The sequence below is a fragment of the Anopheles moucheti genome, chromosome 3 (genome assembly GCF_943734755.1).
Source record: "Anopheles moucheti chromosome 3, idAnoMoucSN_F20_07, whole genome shotgun sequence".
Lineage (NCBI taxonomy): Eukaryota > Metazoa > Arthropoda > Insecta > Diptera > Culicidae > Anopheles > Anopheles moucheti.
In genome coordinates, this window is record NC_069141.1 from 68,459,521 (window position 1) to 68,478,045 (window position 18,525).

General features: G+C 44.6%; 1 protein-coding gene across 3 annotated transcripts in view; it reads left to right on the forward strand.

Annotated features, from left to right (window-relative positions):
* LOC128302889 (protein alan shepard) overlaps positions 1–18,525 on the forward strand; it is a 207,014-nt gene that overhangs the window by 95,538 nt on the left and 92,951 nt on the right. The window lies entirely within an intron of this gene.

The following is an 18,525-nucleotide window of genomic DNA, read 5'->3' on the forward strand; positions in this document are numbered from 1 at the left end:
ATCGATCGCGTGTGCAGTAATGAATGTCACAGATGTGACCACTGGAATGGACATCTGGAGAATTCATAACCGTTAGCATTTGTGGGTTAAATTGCTTTCCGTTAAGGTGTAGAACGCATAGAAATGGGCTAAATTAGCTCCTTGTAACATAGAAATGCTTGTGTAAGAGTTGTAGCTCTGTACAAATTCAACGACAAGGAAATATGTAGGAATAGCACAAGAATTGCTCTGTATAATAAAAAACATTTCCACAGCAGCATCACCCGAAAGCAGCTTAGCAGTGCCTGGCTGTCACTTTTTTGGGCGAAATCGTACAGCTCATTTCGCTTCCACGGAATGGAATGAAGGGCGGAGATGCCAAAGAAGAAAAACTGGCAAGTTCTGTCCATCTAGGAAAAGTCAAACTGCTGCTCGTCCGCTACAATCCTCAATTGACCTTGTACCGTGTGGGAAAATACACCGACCCCGCACACACACACAGTCGAATACGCAGCGATCTGCTTCTTCAACAACTCACATGGGGAATCCATGTTCCTGATGTCACTTCCACCCTACCCATTCGCTAGAACCGCACGAACCCCGGAGTGAGTGCCAAATAATCGCAATCGCCTTAAGATTTACCAGTCATGGTCCGTGGGGAGCTTTTGCTGTGCCGGTTGTGGCTGTTTCGGTTGGGTGGAGCCCCATCACAAGCGGTGCTCCCCTTTTTTTTCTCCCATGGTTTTTTTTTCGCAAGAAGCAAGAAGAATCGTTTTCGGTACAATTCGGTGCGAATGGAAACGAAACGTTTCGTTGACGGGAATAGAAGGAATAGGCTTACGGAGGAAGTGGAAAAAAAAGAATATATAACGTCATCATGTAATGAAGGAAAATCCCAACTTCTGTTCTGTCTGTTGATGGGGGGGGATATTCGTTTTCATGATCGGCTTTCCCTTAGCTGTAGGTTATATACGCCCATCCACCACAGTTTCGCAGCCTCTCCCCCGCAGTACCACTTTCTACCCGGGGTCGTCCGTGAGAGCACAAAACGATGAAAAACGGTCCCCGGGGTGATTAGAGATGGATTTGAGGCAACAAAAGAGGAAGCAAAAGAAGAAGAAGAAACCCCCCCCCCCCCCCGTACGAAATAAAACCTCCAAAAAGACGAATTCTGGAGGTGGTTTTTTTGTCGTGCTGCTCTTCTCTTTATTGTTTGGTTGTGCACACTTCCTGGCCCGTGTCCGTTGGTTCTATGATCTATTTTTTCCGATCCAAGAAATTCATTTGTTCCTCAACGGGTGTGTGTGTGTGTAGACCTTCGCCACGGCGGAAGATTAATCTTCTTTCGTGTCGTTGCTATTGTCATTTGGATTCTAGGTTTGTGGAGGCATCAGTTCTCCACATCGGAAGCAACGGCGGTGGCACGCACGCACGGCACTCCCATCGGTTTCGCGGTTTCCTTTAAGCTCCAGATGGGTGACATACACCGTAGTACGTAGTATCGTTGCAAAACCCGGCCATCGTTGATGGAGCTGATCGTGGTGGTGGCAGTGTGTGTGTGTGTGTGTGCGATTCCGCCCTGGATATTAAACCATCCTCCAACAACGCTCCACTCACAGACACACATGCGTACATTGTTAATGATCTTAGCACATGATGTCGCCACGGAGAACTCACGCAGAGGGAACCGGCGCCCTGTTCTCCACCGGATACCCTTCATTCGGTTCGCTTGGTTCGACTGGCGGTCTAGAATCCGGTTCGTTCCAGTCATTTGAGAATCCCACCTGAAACACGCGCCCTGACGAGAGCGTTCCGAGATGCAGAATGCTCAGACTTCTCGCTGAGGGCACCTCTCGGTTGTTGCGTTGGTCGCAGGGGATGTAGGATGTCTAGTCGGCAAATGATTTTTCCGTCGCTTTTGGGATATGCGGTTTGCGGTTGCGAACGGGGTTTTTTTTTTGGGGCGGGTTTGTAACTCGGCGGTGGTTTGCGTGACACCACGCTCTTCTGCCATCTCGGAGTCTCGGGTTTGTGGTCACGCAAGACGCTTGCGGTGAACATGAATGGCGCTGCGTGTAATATCGCTATCAGAGAGATCAGCTACGTATCAGTGCCACGATTAGATAGAGATACAATCGGCCCAGAGCAATTAAAGATGGCAGAATTTCCATATCCAAATCACACAGAAATTACTTAACATTGGTGTGGGAGAGAATTTTTGCTGAATTGAAGATAAGATAAGTGTTTTTTTTATGAGAGCACTTCTCAGAGTAATATCTGAAATCAGCGCATTTGTAATGAGCGATTGATAAATGTTAAACTCATCATTGTATTAATAATGCCGTGGTGTGACTGGTATCTATGCGGATAGCTATGGTGGATAGCTAATGGAGTTGTCCGATTACATCAAAGAACGACAGAAAGTTCATAAATTATACGATCCAAGATATTATCGACTGTGACAATTTCATCAGCACTCGATCGAATGAATCAGTTAAGTAAATCTCGATCTACGCATAAAGGGTGTCCCCGAAAGTATAAGCACGATTTCTAAATGACGTATCTAGTAAGCGGATGGTGTTGCAAATTCGGATTTTAAAAGTATATCTTTAACAGCCTCGTTATACTGAGAGAAGTTCAAAATTTATTACTCGTCTTTTCTCGATTGCAACATGAATAGGGCGCGATCCTCGCAATGCATCCCTTTTTATTGCCTTGCTGGTGGCGCCCTCTGCCGTCATTTCTTTTAAGCTTCGATCCTCCAGATGAGCAGGTTGTGTCAAAAAACTTTGACAGATGGCGTAAAACAGCTGATTCTTGATATGCTTGATTGTTTACATTCAGAGCTACTAGCTAGTGCATTAAAACTATTTGTTTCAATAGCGTCTATTGAAATGCGAGGCATTTCCGTCGAAAAGCGCATAAGCATTCTGCACAAATGTTGCTCACCACCTAGCATTTCGCTAAGTCAATTAGCGAAATCGGAAGGTATGAATATTGGAGTCCTGCTTCGAAAATACGCCGAAAAGTGGCCGAAATCCTGGTCCTGTCGATCAGCGGTTGGACCGGGACATAGCAAAAGCGTTCGAGCAAAGAAAGGAAAGTTCCATGCGCGATGTGGCTCAAAAACTGGGTATATCAAACAGTAACATCCAACGTGCTAAGGCAAGATTGAATTTAAAAACGTATAAGAAGCCAAAGAAACCGAAACGAAGTACAAACCAGAGGCCTCATGCATTAAATATCGGGCTCGGAAGCTGTATGACAAGCTGCTGTGTCGCCAATCCTCATGCATCGTGATGGACGATGAGTCGTGCGTAAATGTTGACTACAAAACTCTTCCAGGGAGTCAATATTACACCGTGCCTGAAAGCTGCAGGACATCGAAGAAGTCGACAAATCTATTTTTTCCCGAAAAATTCGGAAAAAAGGCGATGGTGTGGCAAACCATTTGCGAATGCGGTATGAAGTCCGAACCGTTTAGTGACAACGGAGACGATGAGGACCGATCCCGACATCCGGGAGTGTTTGAATCGACGTTTGCTGGCCATGAAACGAAAACATACTGGTCCAGTGTTGTTTTGGCCTCTTTTGGCCAGATTTGGCCTCTGTCCACTATGCCAAAGACACGGTTCGCATGGTATGAAGAACATGAGGTACGGTACTTGGCGAAGGAAATCTATCCCCCGAACTGCCCTGAAGCCAGACCGATTGAGTTATTTTGGACGCTAACCATGGCACAATTGAGAAAGCATTTTAAAGCTGCGGACGACAAAGACAGTTTTTAAAAAGACTGGAAGAAAGTGTCGAAAATCGTTCGGGACAAGTCTGTGCTGAGCTTGATGGGAGGCGTCAGATCAAAAGTGCTATTATTGGCATACCATTTATTTTTTTTAAATTTTGTTTATGGGGAAACAGTACAAAACACTCCACAAATTCTATTAATCAAATAAGCATTAGATTTCTGGAACAGGTTTTTTTTTATCTAATTTTTAAATCGTACTTTTCGTTAAGGGGACACCCTTTAATTAAAGCTCGTTTGATCGTAGAAAACAATTATCCCAATAGTCACTCCTTGATACAATCTCGATTGCGTTTGGGTTGTTAAGGGGATCGATTACATCCCTTGATGCTAGTGGTGGTTAAGATGTGATTCGCCATCTTTACTGGTGAAGCTCTCATTTAACTTTCGCAGGAACCTAGTCGTCCCGACAGCTAACTTTTATTCGATCACACGGCTTTATGGCTTCGCTTCGTTAGTTTGGTTGTGAAGCCATTTGTAGCGATGAGAGCAATACCACCGCGCACTATGGCCATAAATCACGAACTCAACCAACCTCTTCGTCTTTGTGTGTGTGTGTTCACTTTCCGGTTCTATGCGGTCGTGAGTCATGCGGCCAGTAATTCTACCATCCCACAGTGCGCCGGATGTGTGCCAATGAGAAAGGGAGGAATTTCTTCCAGAGCGCGAAATACCTTCTGCGCCCGTAATTGGTTTTGCGTGTACCGAATTCGACAGTTTAATAGCACCACCATCACCACCGCCGCGCGTCCCCTGGCACGGTGGGGCAGTGCAGTGTGCTGTTGTCCGTTGTGGATGGCAGCCAGCAACACAAAAACGGGGGGAGAGGGTGTCATTTCAACTGGAAACGCGAGAAACAGCGTGCGTCGGCCAATGCACACCGATTAAAGGTAGCGTAGTTGAGGTTGGACTGCAGGAGTGGGTTTAGTAACAAGGGTTGAATGCTGCAGGGGTACTTGCATATTATCCGGATTACCCTGCGGATACTCTGTTTGGCCTTTTGAATTGATTTTGAAGTTTTTCAATTATGTACACGAGCGATGGGCCAGAAAGCCCGTCAGAAGATCAGAAGCGTTCTATTGTGGACGTTGTAATGACGCCTTGAAATGAGCGTCAACGACACTGCAGCCTGTGGATGCCTTTGATCTCGTCTTCGTGATGTTGAAAGCGGTCCACAACGACCAGGGGACAGGAAAAGCTATCTGTTTCCCAGAATGTTTCGGCCCAAAAAAGGGTCAAGCTTTTCCTGTTCTGCTAATTAAGTTTGCCAACCCCCCACCATCCCCCCCCTCCAAGACGTCAGTGGTCCGTAGTCCTAACCGTGGCAAGCGGAAGTGGCAAGGTATCGGACCTGCTGCTTTCTATTTTTAATTTACCACCACCACCACCCGCCAATCGTTCGTTCGTGGCCATTATGTTGCGTGCTTTCCATTGCCGACCGAACCTAGAAGTGATCTTAGCGATGGGGTGAACCCCTAAGTCCTATGACCCACCACCCCGAACTCCATTTCGCAAAGCAAAAAAAAAACCTTCTCTCTCTCGATCATCAGGGCAAAAGGCTGATCGTAAATTGCAGGTATCGAAATTGGTTTTCCCTTTGGGCGTAGTACGTCCTCAACGGCCCCCGCGCGCAGTCCGTGGTGTGTGTAAGGCAGCAGTAGTTCAGCACATTAATTTAAGGTATATCCGCAACGGGATAGAAACGGGCCGGGAAGAATGCACTTGGGACGGGCTTTCGCTGCTGCTGCTCGGTTTCGAACCGCTGCGAGGGAGAGCCTTTCGTTTAATTTCTTTCCTCCGAATTTTCGTTAATTACTACCCATCACCGCGCACCGGTGGTGCGGGGCACTGGTGTGAGGACGTTCCGGAGATGCTTAGATAGATTGCTGAGAACTCGAAAACGTGGAAAAGCGGTGCATCGATTGCACTGTTAACCAGCCGCTAAGAGATGGCCGGGCTTTTATGCTTGATAGTGGTGGTTTTATTGTTACCTTTATGGTGATCATTTTCACTGCAAACCATAGATTGTGTGTGTGTGTGTGAGAGAGCCTGCGTTTTATTGAAGTGTAGTGTTCGTTTGCGTGAAATATGGACTCACCCACCCACCCCGTTTCAAGAAATTGCAACGGTTCAGTGAGTTGCTTCTTCCTTTTCTCCGCTTCCATTTCGGTAGCCACTCTCGAGACTCTTCTTGCGTTCAAAGAGGTTAGCAGAGTGCAACGGTGCAGCGGAGAAAATTACTGGCCATGACGTTTTCGTGCACCGGACAGGACAGGCATCATCCACTAAAAGCCGTCCTGCGGGTGGCGTGGGGGCGTGGGGGCCCTCCAGGGGCGTGGGGGGGTTGCTCCAGGAGGGGAAAAATAAAGGGCAGTAAATAGGTGGTGGTGGTGGTGGTGGTCGATGGTAAATTTTCACATCGCCGAGAAATGAGAACTGGTAATTGATCTCGGTGGTAGTGGTGTGTGGTATGCTGTGGTGAAACATGAGACAAACTCACTCCCCCCCCCCCCACCAATACTAGGTTTCACATTGTAATTACTGGTAGTTCCTGGTTCGTGAAAGCAATCGATAACAATAGTGCGGTGCAGTGTTTTATGTGCAGCGATGATAGTGAATTGCTAGAATTGAAAGAACCGTACAATAGTAATAAAAATCTGTAAATTGTGAGACTGCTTGATTATTAGATAATATAGGCTTGGAATTTTCACTGAAGTCAGCCATTTCGTAGGCTGTGATTTATTAGTCATGAATTAGGAATTTTGGATGTTTATAGCTCTTAATTAAAATAATTCTTTATATATAGCTTTAGCATTTTTAACGTTTAAATTATGGTTTGTTGGACCAGTAATAAACAAGAAACAACAAAGAAGGACCAAGATTTGCTCCGCGCCAATTAGCTCTGCCTAAAGAACCAAGAGGTCTAAACAGCATGATCCCCGAACATTAGCCCAAATCCTTATATTGAATAAACAACTAAAAGAAATAGAAAACACTCAATGTAGTTAAAGTTATTTAACTCACATTCCAAATCCACCCAGCATAGCAGACATTCTACAACCCCACCCTTTGCATAATTGAGATAGCTTATCTACAAAACAAAAAACACAAAAAGTAGTAGTACAAAAACTATTCAAAAATTCATCATCAGTTGAATTACAGTACCGCAAATAATTTAAAAAAAAACATCCCACATTGCAATGGAATAAGATATGAAAAAACATTGAAAATAATTAATAGAATTAATGAAAAGATGCTTAGTCCCATCCAAGAACTTGGTTAATGAAGGAGTTTACACTCAGGAGTTTGAATTTAAATACCAAACGGCACAGCATCCTAACTACGAACTATGCCAATGCGTCGAAAGCATAGTACACACATAAATGGGCTGTAAAGCTAGAAATAAAACATTTTTGAACTATTTATGCCAAATTATAAATAAATTATGACATACGCGAATCCCTTAATTGTTCTCGAACCATATTGTCGTTATTTAGCAATTACGTTCAGTGTGTCTTCAACAATGAAATTGAACAGAACATTCAGAAAAGTTTAGCTAAACCAGTTGATAGTGTAACAACTGTATGGTGTGTTAGTCTTAAATAGGAAATTTAGGTTCTGTCACTGACCTACTGCATGTGTACTATACGTGTTTCGTTACTTGGCATGGTTGGATTATTGCAATCAACCTAATCAAATTGTTTTCATTTGTTACTATTTAACGTTACTGTTTTAAAAGTTGTTGTAAAATAAGTACAAGTGTAAAACACCCAGTATAAACATCAAGTGTGTCAGTGACAGAACCTAAATGATATTTTACACAGCTGAGTTGGGATATCACAAGAATAGGAATCTAGTATTCCAGTGTTGAATAGGGTTTATGGGTCTGAAATGTTCGTAAAATTCCTAAGAATCGTTTTACGCTGTTGACAGATAGCGTTACGTGGTTGAATTGGACTGAAAACCCCTGTCACTGCACTAAACTCGGTTATTTTTGGGGAACAATGGCAAATCCTTGGAGAAATTGAAAGTCTAATCAATTAATGTATTAGAACACCAACGTATGATTTAAATTTATCAATCATTTTGTGTCAGTTCGCATCAAAGTTACCTTTGAAGACTTTCCGGGTCTACCCATAAATTATATATCAAAGTAGCCAATTTTAATTTCTCCTCAAAGCATCTTGCACGTATAACTCCTTCAACCCGAATGCTCCCAATGAGTGCAGCTGGGGAAGAGGGGGGAAGGATTTAGTGACATCTGGAACGCGTATATCTGCCAAAGGTTACCGTTTGAAAAGCTTTCACAAAACCACCACCCCCCTTCGAAATCATTATTCAACTTCAATCACCCGATGAAGTTTTGCTCGCTACGAATTGTTCCAACGGTGTTCCGACGGTGTTCCGACGGTACAAAAAAAGCCATGTTGCCGGTGCTGCTGCTACCGCCATCAAACACTCCATTAGTATCGAGTCACAGCGGTTGTCTCGAACGGTCCGTTTTGTTTCCCCTTGTTTCCCGCAGTACCACGGAGCGTACCGAAATGTCATCATCGTTGTTCGTCAGTGACGCATTTTAACATTCATAAGGCTTCTCTTCTTAACGGCCTGGAGACACTGGCTTGGTTCTGCTGCTGGCTGGGTGTATTTCTTTCCCAGTTCTCGTGTTCGTGTACCTAGCGGAACATTAAAAATCGTTTGATTTTTCATTCGTGAAATTGTGTGTGCTTCTTCTTATGTTTCTGCACGCCAAAAAAAAAAAACAGACACATTGCCGACCGGAACCGATATAGGATGGGTTTGTGCAGTGCGTGCTTCGTCTTTAGGGTTGTGTACCACGTCGTAAACATGCTTCCGGTATAGGGAAAAGAACACTGACTTTTTGTCGGTTGACTTTAACCGCATCGGAAGCTTCTTTGTAGCTTGACAGCTTTTGGTCGAAGCGCGTATGTTGTGCGGCAGCAGCACACATTTGACACCTGCCAGTGTGGACGCTGTACGGTAAATGTTTGCGCGCACATATTATAAATTGTAAAAATGGCACACAAAACACGGGAAAGTGGTTAGACAAGCGAAAATGTTGCTTTTCTCCGTATGGTAAAATTCGATTTCGAGCTGTTTTTTTTGTTTTCTTGCCAGCTCGAGTCAGCTCTTTCGCTTCACCAGACGTCACCTCACCGTGTCTGATGCTGCGTGTGACATTTATGATGATTTCATATTCATGCTGCTGCTGTTTTGCGCAAGGCTTTACGCGCGGTGAAAGATGATTCATGTGCTGCGCGTTTTTTTTTTTCGTTGTTAAAGCACGGCAGTTGTGTGGCAGCTGCCAGTGTCATCAGCATTAGCCATCCGCCGGTTCGGTTTGGGAGCTTTCCCTAACCAAACAAAACACAACCGTGAACTTGCTGCAGATGTTGTTGATTTTAGCTTCATCCCGTTTAGGGGGGCCTTTTCCTTCGTGGCAAAAATAATAATACAAAAAAAGAATAGCAACGTAGATTTGATGTCGGTACGTGGCCGGCACTTCATCGTGACGTACGATCGAAGAACGTCCCATCTGGAAGCATGGTGTGGCACTGGAGAGTTAACGAAGCGTGACCTTTTTATTTCGGTTCCCGCTCGCTATTTGGGCCCGCTTTGCGTTCTTGCTTTGCATTGAGATTTTTATTCCATTTCAAGAGTAGCGCTGGTACTACAATCTGTCTGTATGTGTTCTTCTGCCTGCCGTCAGTGCGCGCGTGTCAATGGTAAAGATTTGCTTCAAACCCTGCGCAGCACCGTATTTGCACATTTGGTTTTTTTTGGGAATGAGGTCACAAAAAATCGTGTTTCTTCCTTAGTTGTGCGACTATTATCACAGATCTAATCCATCCGAATGTGATGCCTGAATCGCTGCAGAAAGCAGAACGTAAAGTACACACGCGCTCTGCCGCGCGTATGTTTTGTCATCAAATATCACATTATGCTTTGATTACATTTTGGGTGGTGTTTTTTCTTCTCCGGAAGCAACATAACCTGGCTCATTCACACACTAAATATTGATTCCCTTCTTTTCTTTCTCTTCTTCGTCTCTATTTTTAGGTAAGTTCCACAATATCCAATCAACTGGCACTTTCCCGTAGGACAAAAATGGATGCCGGTAAACCGGTGCGACGGCAAACATGGCGAAGCGGGGGTCAGACACAGAGACACAGAGCCACGGGCGCGAAGTTACGTACGAAGCAGTGAAGTTATTCCTCACTAATGAAGCACAGCGATGGGGGAAGCAAGCGATTTATGATTCTACTGGGTTTGGCAAGGTTAATCCACCCAATGCCGAAGAGCATTCATAATGGACTAAGACTTTGGTGGCCCATTGGCCCGGCACCATTTGGCCACACGTGGCATAAAATGTTGGTACAAATTTGGGATGTGCTCTGGTTTTCCCAACGGATTTGAAGGAAGAAAAAAAAACACATTCAAGCATTGCAACCTGCGACGTAGATCCACGCCAAGAGTTGAAAAGACGACAGCCAAAATCCAAGCAAGAGTGAAAAAAAAGCACCTTCCGCAAGGGATAAAAAAGCACTTACCAAGGCATGAATCTTCTACCGGTAACCAACCGTACCTTAAGTAGCTTATTTTTCCTCCCCCGTCGTTGTCAAAATCCTCAACACCCGGGGCTCCACATAACTCACCCGGCGGAAAAGCGGCGAGTGTGAGTGTGCCTCACTTCGATGTGCGCTGACCGTAGCGAAACGAAACGCTTAAGAGCACCACCAAGAAGTGGTTGACAAGTCTCACCTTTCTTTGCCGGGGGCGGGGAGGGAAATTCTGATTCTCTCTTTTGCCTGGGTGCGTTCTTGCTCGTCCGCCCCGTCGCAGTGGTGCCTCGTTCGCGTTCGCGAAAGCTTTCGAAGGGGTTTTTCCTGGTTGCGTTTTTTTTGTGGCGAGAAAAGTGCTTTTCATACTGCTCTTTTTGACGCACCTTGGCAGAACATCAAACACGTGATTCCCAAACGATTCCCGAGACATTACAATTCTTACTTATGCCTTTCGGTGTTTGTGGTAAGAAAGGGGGAACCTTTTCGCTGTCATCTTTTTGGCCTCGGCAGACATTCATCTCATCTTGCGTTGGATCTTGATTTGTAGGTGGAAATGGGTGGGGGGGGGGGGGGTTATATTTTCCGCTTTTCCAAGAGCGGTAGCTATATGACTACTTGTTGGAGAAAACAAAACAAAAAAACACACCACAGTGAGATTAAGTGAGTGAATTTCTCCGCTCCCATGATGGACGGTCACGACGATTGTTTCCCTAACGTTAAAGACGCAGGCAAATGTGCTTAAACGACCGGCAGAAGTTTAAGCGAAGGATGATTTAATGTGCCATTTTTTAACGCTACGCATCTCTGGAAAAAGGTTGCCGTCGCAACACCTTATTGTTTGTGCGTAAAAACGCCGTGTGCACGCGCGCACGGTGCGACAAAAGTGCGTCGTTACAAAAGGACACAGGACGAAATCGTCCAAACATTATGTATTTAGATTAATTATCTCTATCCGTCCCGGTGGCGGTGGCATCTGGTTGGGAGCTTTCTTCAAGCATTCCACACCCACCCGTGTGATGGTTGTGGGTGGTGTGTGTGCTAGCTTTTATGTCACCCATCCTACTGGTGATGACTGATGTTATCCAGAAAAAGTCCTAAAAAAATCCTCCCAACACCCAGAGTGTCTTAGGTGTTTAGGCGTACGCCCGTGCGGTTCCATCTTCCCTTGGCCGTGGTGGCCGTTGCGGAAAAATTATAGCGAAACTCATAAGGGGCGCCCAAACGAAACGATAAGGTTATATGGTTATGTATTGGTGTATGTGTGCGGCAGGATCTACCGGAGGGGTAGGGAAATGGGTGAACACAGAACCATCATCATCTTCCGAACATGATGATGATCGTAGGCGGAACCGAAATCGTCTCCAATGGCCTCCGCGCGTCGATCTGTCATGCTTACCGCGCAAAGTTCTTTCCATAATTCGCCATCTGTCATGTTTTATGGGTGTCGTCTTGCGTGCGTCTTGGTGGTACGAGATGGGACGATCCATTGTCTAGCATCAGCTGCAGCAAAGGGACGCTTCGATGACAGGAAAATTGCGTAAACGGACACACGGGTTTGGGGGGTGGAGGACATCTTCTTGGCGCGAGATGCGAAGATGATGGGTGCCATTTTTCAGTGGCAAATTAAACAAAACCAAAAGAAAAAAAAAATTGGAGCACGTGACAGACGATCCCCCGTGCATCAACCGTTGTTTGGTGACGGCAGAATGGCCAGTGGAAGTTTTTAATGAGTCATTTTTCACGAAACGACTACTGCGAGTGGTGGTGACTTCGTGACTTGAAAGTACAAAAGCAACAGCGGAAATTTACTGGCGTTGGTCTTGTAAAGGTGCTTTAAAGAGCTTTAAAAATGAACGAGCTTTGACCACGTTTGAATGTTTGACCACGGCATTTTCTTTTCGAGAAGACAAAATATAATAAGCTCTTTTGGAGCTGCTCCAAAACCTATTCATTTCAAACTATCCGGTACTATCGACCCGGAAGCCAGCGGCTAGAATTACGGCTGGAAGCACAGCTTTACATAATTCAGTTAGGATTTGTGTATACGGGGTCCTGCCCGTTCCGTGTGCTCCCGGCATGGCCGACCATCGCTTGGTCGGTTTCAATGTACAAGTGTCAGATTTGCATGCTCCCAAATTGTGTCCTATTCATTTGGGCAAATTGCTTTAAACGCGCGCTGCCATGTAATATTCTAGGCTGTCATTTTTACTTCATCCTTGAATTTGCTGTGCATAAATTTGGAAGACAGGGCCGCGGATGAGCGTCGCAATCGTACCGTACCAGTACCGTAGCGCAATGAGTTTATCTTTTTTACGACGATGCCCTTGTGGAAGTGTGGACAGTGTTCGGAGACAATTTAAATGACAATTCTGCGTCAAATGAACGTTTGCGCCTGGTTTTTAGCACACAGGACACGAGAGAAACGAAGAAAATTGTAACACTGAGTAAAATAAACTAGCGCTATAGTCATAAGCACTGAACAGAGATATTTTTGAGTTTTAGTAACTCAAAATCCCTGTATAATTTCGCTTATATTTAGTATACAGGGATCGATTTCTTCTTCTAGCGGTACGAAGCACATTCATAATTGAAATTTTAACATTTATTTGGACAATTAGATCAAATTTTAACCAAATTAATATTGCCAATAATAAAATGTTTCGATTTTTATTAAGAAAATTTCTAATTTGTACAATAAAAAATATTCAATTTCACGTACAAAATTACAAAAACTGTGAAAATTTAGAGAATCGCGTATTTTGAGTGTCGCGTAACTCAGGAAATTACTGTATTTCTATTAATTATCTCACCCAGAACTCATTACTGAGCTATTGGTTGAACTATAGAACAATAATGCAATATTATATACATTTTTTATATCACACATATTATAATAATGGTAGCGGAGCCGGTCTTCCCATCCGGACCAAATCCCATCCGGACCAATCCCCCGTAGCAAGGACTGACTATCCGGCTACGTGGTAAAATAAGTCGATACGGCTAGGCCGTTCTAACGAAACAAAAAAAATATTATAATATAAAAAAGAAACAAGTAATAGGAAATGCGTTGCATTACAATCCATTGTTTACACTTTCGCTAATTCAGCATGATCTTTGTCTTTAGACGTTTAATTTTATGTAATGTATTTATTTACAATTTATTCATTTATTCTAAACTTTTTGTTGCTTGTGCGTATCTAAAATCTATTTCATTCATTAATTATGTTCTTGTATGTTATGATTAAACTAACGATCCATTTCAAATTTTAAATCGATTGACTTTGATTCGAAAATAAGCGCAATATGAAAAGAAGAAGAAGAGAAACGTCATTCTCCATACAAAATGTATGGAATACCCGGGAATGCTGGTTGCCAACTTACGTAGTAAAGTTTAAAATAAATCAAAATAAAATACTTACTGCTTGTTGAAAAATTACAATTTATGCACCAAAAAATCGGATATAAAAAGTTGGGAGACTACAGAAATGTTCAGGTCAATACAAGCAATGAATCAAAAGTAATTGCAGTTTAAAGTTGAAAAAAATACCCGGGAATCCGGTTGCCAACTTGAAGGCTAAAAGTAGAACCACATACGATGAGGACGTCACTAATTAGCTGTGTTGATATAGTGTTCATTATAAATAGAACCTCCAAGTCCCAAATAGACCTTAACTATGGAAATAGATTAGGAAAACTCCTTTTCTGATTTGATCTAAAACCTCAAGAAGTTGATCGAATCTTCAGGACATCTTATTCGCAAAGCTATTGTGGTTATACTAGGCGGAGTCTTACTAAACAACAACCCTCAAAAGGTGTCTGTTGAAAGGGTATATCTCGTCCATTCAATCTCTTCTCATATTTTCTCGTCATGTAAAGAATTGAACGAATTACATTTCTATCCGTACATTCTCAGCGCTACCAGCAACGGAGCAAATGGAGCATTCTTGAGCAAACTAATCGAGTACGTACTGTCGGCAAAAGTCGCTTGCGTTCCAAATGCTCAATCATTCTCCAGCACGAAAGCACGGTGTTTGTGTACCATCGGAGCCGTTACGCTGCCATCGGAAATACCACTCCAATGTTCTAGCACACTACCCCGCCGCACCGCATGCCCGCGATCCTCGAACGGCGAAGGTCCTCCATCGAAACCATTTCTGGCTGGTGTTGGAAAATTAAACTAAATGAAATCACCCTCGAGCACCAGCACCAGTTCTTCCAACTTTCATCGGCAATCGGTGCCAGTGAAAAGGGCTCCCCTTGTGCTCTTCGCACACTAAAACGGAACAATCGCTCGCTCGAACGTTGTTACGGACGTTGTCGTCGACGTCGTCGTCGTTTGTCCCACTAACTGATGGCATGGATACCCAGACCCAGGGTGGGAGCACACTCGTGGTGCACATTGTAAGGAAATGTAAGGGACTCTACCACGTACTCTCCCATTACGGAGCAAAACTAAACCATCCCCCCCTTGTTACCCATGTGTTGTGAAGTTATCAAAATCCCACCCGAAAAGCTTACACACGGGGAATTGGGAAAACGATTTTCCTACATCGTCGCCTGAGAATTTCCACAGACGGCTTTGGGCGAAAGCACCACGCCGCAGTATGACGGGGGGAGGCACGCCCGTCGTGAGCCCAGTTTTGTGGAGTGGTGGCATGCTGCTTGAATTATTATTCAAATTTAATGAAGCCCTTTTACTTACAGTTTTCCACGCCACCCCACCCCACCCCTCCCGGAATCAGTTTGCCCTGTGGGGAGGGTGTTCTTTCCCGCGTTTTCCATGCGGTGTGAACATGTTTGCCAGTGTAAATGTTTTTCCACCAGCGTTTGGTAGATAGGAGGGTAGCTCGGGTTGATTTTGTTGAGGAAAAGTCACCGAAATCGTCACCCGATTCTGTGAGCTCGCCCTTTGGAAGGCCCACCCGCCAGGGTAGTTTTGCTAACTGCCTCAGAAATGAAAGTCACCAAAACTTTCACTGCGTGTGTGTGTGTGTGTGTGTGTGTGGATGTGTGAGGGGGAGGAGGGGGGGGGGATTGACCGGGTGAATGATGGAGCTCTTTTGGCCCACTTGAGATTAGATTTTGGGAAGTTTTCCATTTTAGCTGTAATGAAACTAATGAATTGCTCGAACGTGGCACGCTCCGTCTCCCTCCCCTTTTCTAATGGTTTTCGAGCGGAGTGGAGAGCGATACCACTGTGAGCTTTTGTTTCAATGTTGTTTGAGGTGATTTTGTGTGTGTGGGGGGGTGTGGGAGTGAGTGAGTTTTATGGCCGAATCCCCGGGTTCACAAGATGTAGCATTCCAATCAATCAAATATTTGATAATATTTTGTGAACATTTTAGCACAGCAGCAATTGCTTTTTGACGACACTTGCTTGAATGGCGCCTCTGCAAAATGTACGATGAAAGCCGAACCTTTCTTCCATTTAAATTATTTTCTGTTACATTAAAATTAAAATCTTGTATCTATAGAAACAAGAAAAAAAGGATAAACGTGGCCATGTTTCCAAACAATAAATCCCCCAAATTAATGTGATTTTCTCCTTAATTCCACTTAATTAGTGGGATAAAACGCATCAACTGTTGAAGGTACAATGAAGTATCATTTAATGGCATACCAAGCCAATAAGTAATAATTATTGGCTCCAGATGCTACAAACGATGCTGTATATTGTGTGATTTTCCCCACCATTTTTATTTTGTTTGATAACAAAAAGGATCGTCCCATCGCACTGCACTTCCGGTGAGTGCTTTCGCAGGCAAATCGAATCTGTACCGTTTTGGTAGGCATGAATCGATCAATCAATGTCCTGCTCATCCCGAAAAAGCCACTCGGTACAGCAATGGCACTGGCTTTACATTTATTTTTTGTTTTGTTTGCCATAGGTCCATCCAAACTTTCCAACGGCAAACGCAAACGACTCACAGACTCACATACCGGGTTGTCACGTCCAATTGAATGCGTAATTAATGTTTCGCTTAATTCACGTTTAATTGAATCGTAATACTATTTTACATTTTCTCCCCGGCCTGTTCCGCGAACGGGTTGAGATCGCATAAAGGTGTGTGTGTGAGAGAGAGTACATTCCAGAACATTTTTATCCACCTTGCACTGGAACTAATGTGTGTGTGTGATCTCGTGGGCTTATGCGCTGATTTATTCAATTATCAATCCCCCCCTGCTTCACTCTCTCTCATCCGCAGGGATTTTATTTTCACTTTGGTGTGAATTTATAGACATTTATCGATCGATTTCGAGCTGTTTGTGACGAGCTGGTAAAACCCCCCCGCGAAAGAAGAGGCCATCGCTGATTCTTGGTGAAGCTGAGTTTTCTTCTCCTGCTTACCCCCACTGTGTGATCGTTTCCAATTTTTCCGAGTTCCTGGCACGCGTCCACACTCTCGAGGGAGCAAAGCGAAGGAAAGCAAAAAATCGGAACAGTTCCATCCCATCCACTTTTACCAGTTTCGGGGTCCAGTTTCGATACGCCGTTCGATTTTTCCACCGCATACGTACGTATGTTTGGTTGGGGTTGACGCATTTGCACCCCCCAAAAACGCGCGGGGGCCAAAACAACAAGAGCCATAAATTTTCTACGCGCTCTCTCTTCCCGCGTCCCTTATCGCGATGAGCAGGAAAAGATTTACTTACAAACCGGGGACGAGTGGTGGTTTTTTTTCGTTGTTTCGTTTACTTCTTTCACCCACCGTCAGATAAGGGGCTTTATGTGTTTTCTTTGATTTTTTGGCATCGCCGTCGTCGTCGTCGTCGTCGTGGCGGCGCTAGAGCCCATCACCGGTTAGCGGTTGAAATCTGTTTTGACAGGACTGGTGAATGTATTTGTTGGCTGCCTGTCAGTGTCGACCTCGTCCTATCGCGGGCGTGAAATCAGGAATGGAATAGATTTCCCCGTGTTCCTGGTTCTCCAACGCCACCGGGGAAAAAGGCTTGGTGCCGGTGGTGCCCCATTATTCCGGAGCACGTTTTTCTCTGGGTCGAATTATTTATCGCTTTCGGTAATCGAAGGTGTGTCCTCCGGGCAATGTAGGGTGGACGATCGAACCGTATCGAACAGTCCCTCGAACCTGGCCAGTAAGATTGTGTGCAAACAATAGGACACGATAATGTGTGGATTTACTGGCGCGTTAAAGTCACTTTTGAACACGATTTTTTGCCACGGGATTTGAATGTTGCACAAAATATTGTAGCGGTTAAACTGCAGCAACTAAACATAGCATATAAACGTAAACAGTTACGTTACTGTCAGTCAAGCTAAAATTTGACAGTTCAGTGACAGACGGAAATAAAAAATAGTGGACACACAGCGACATCAACCACAGGCAAAATCACGTGTTCTTTTATTAATGCGCAAGGAATATCCAGAGAATATCGCATTAATATCCTTTTGGCAATCAAAAATCATTCATCACTCCAATATCTAATGTACGGAGGAACACACGCGTGTGGAATGCGATTAAATAATGAATGGTCCCTTTTCGTCGTTCCGATCGACATTTGCAAAACACTACAATAAGATCTCGCACCTCGCGTTTGTCGAAGAAACGGTCCCAGAAATCCTAGAACTAGAATGTGAAAGCTTCCCACCGGGCACAGAACGTAACACAACGTGCTGCAACACCCATCCCAATTACTACCATCAATAATTCCGTCACTCGATGTTATGTATCGATGTATCCTTACACCCACCCCCCCACCTCCCACCCGGAACCGGTGGAAAACACCGAAGAGTCGAAGTTCCTAAATTGATACGCATCGGACCGAAACGGCGGTTACCGGGCCCGGGAAGGCGGTTAGGCGGGGGACGGTCATCTACTAATAGCTTTTCGGTGCTCCGATGGTACGAGCCGTCAGCACTGGATGACGGGTACAGATTGCGTGTACCGTGTGTCTCGGTTTGGCTCTACGGCTTGGCTGCTACTGTAACAACCGGGTGCCTGTGTCTACCCAAGGCTTTTGCGCACACAAACGGAGCCGAGATGAATCTTTCTCATTATACTCGGGCCGACTCGGGGATAGCTCGTTACACTCGAAAGGTGCTGATGCTGCCGGGGCCCCCGGTGTTGCTCGGTTAGCTGTAAACAAGTTATTTAATACCAAACATGTTTTCCAACTTGGAGGCTTCCCGTTTCAGAACGC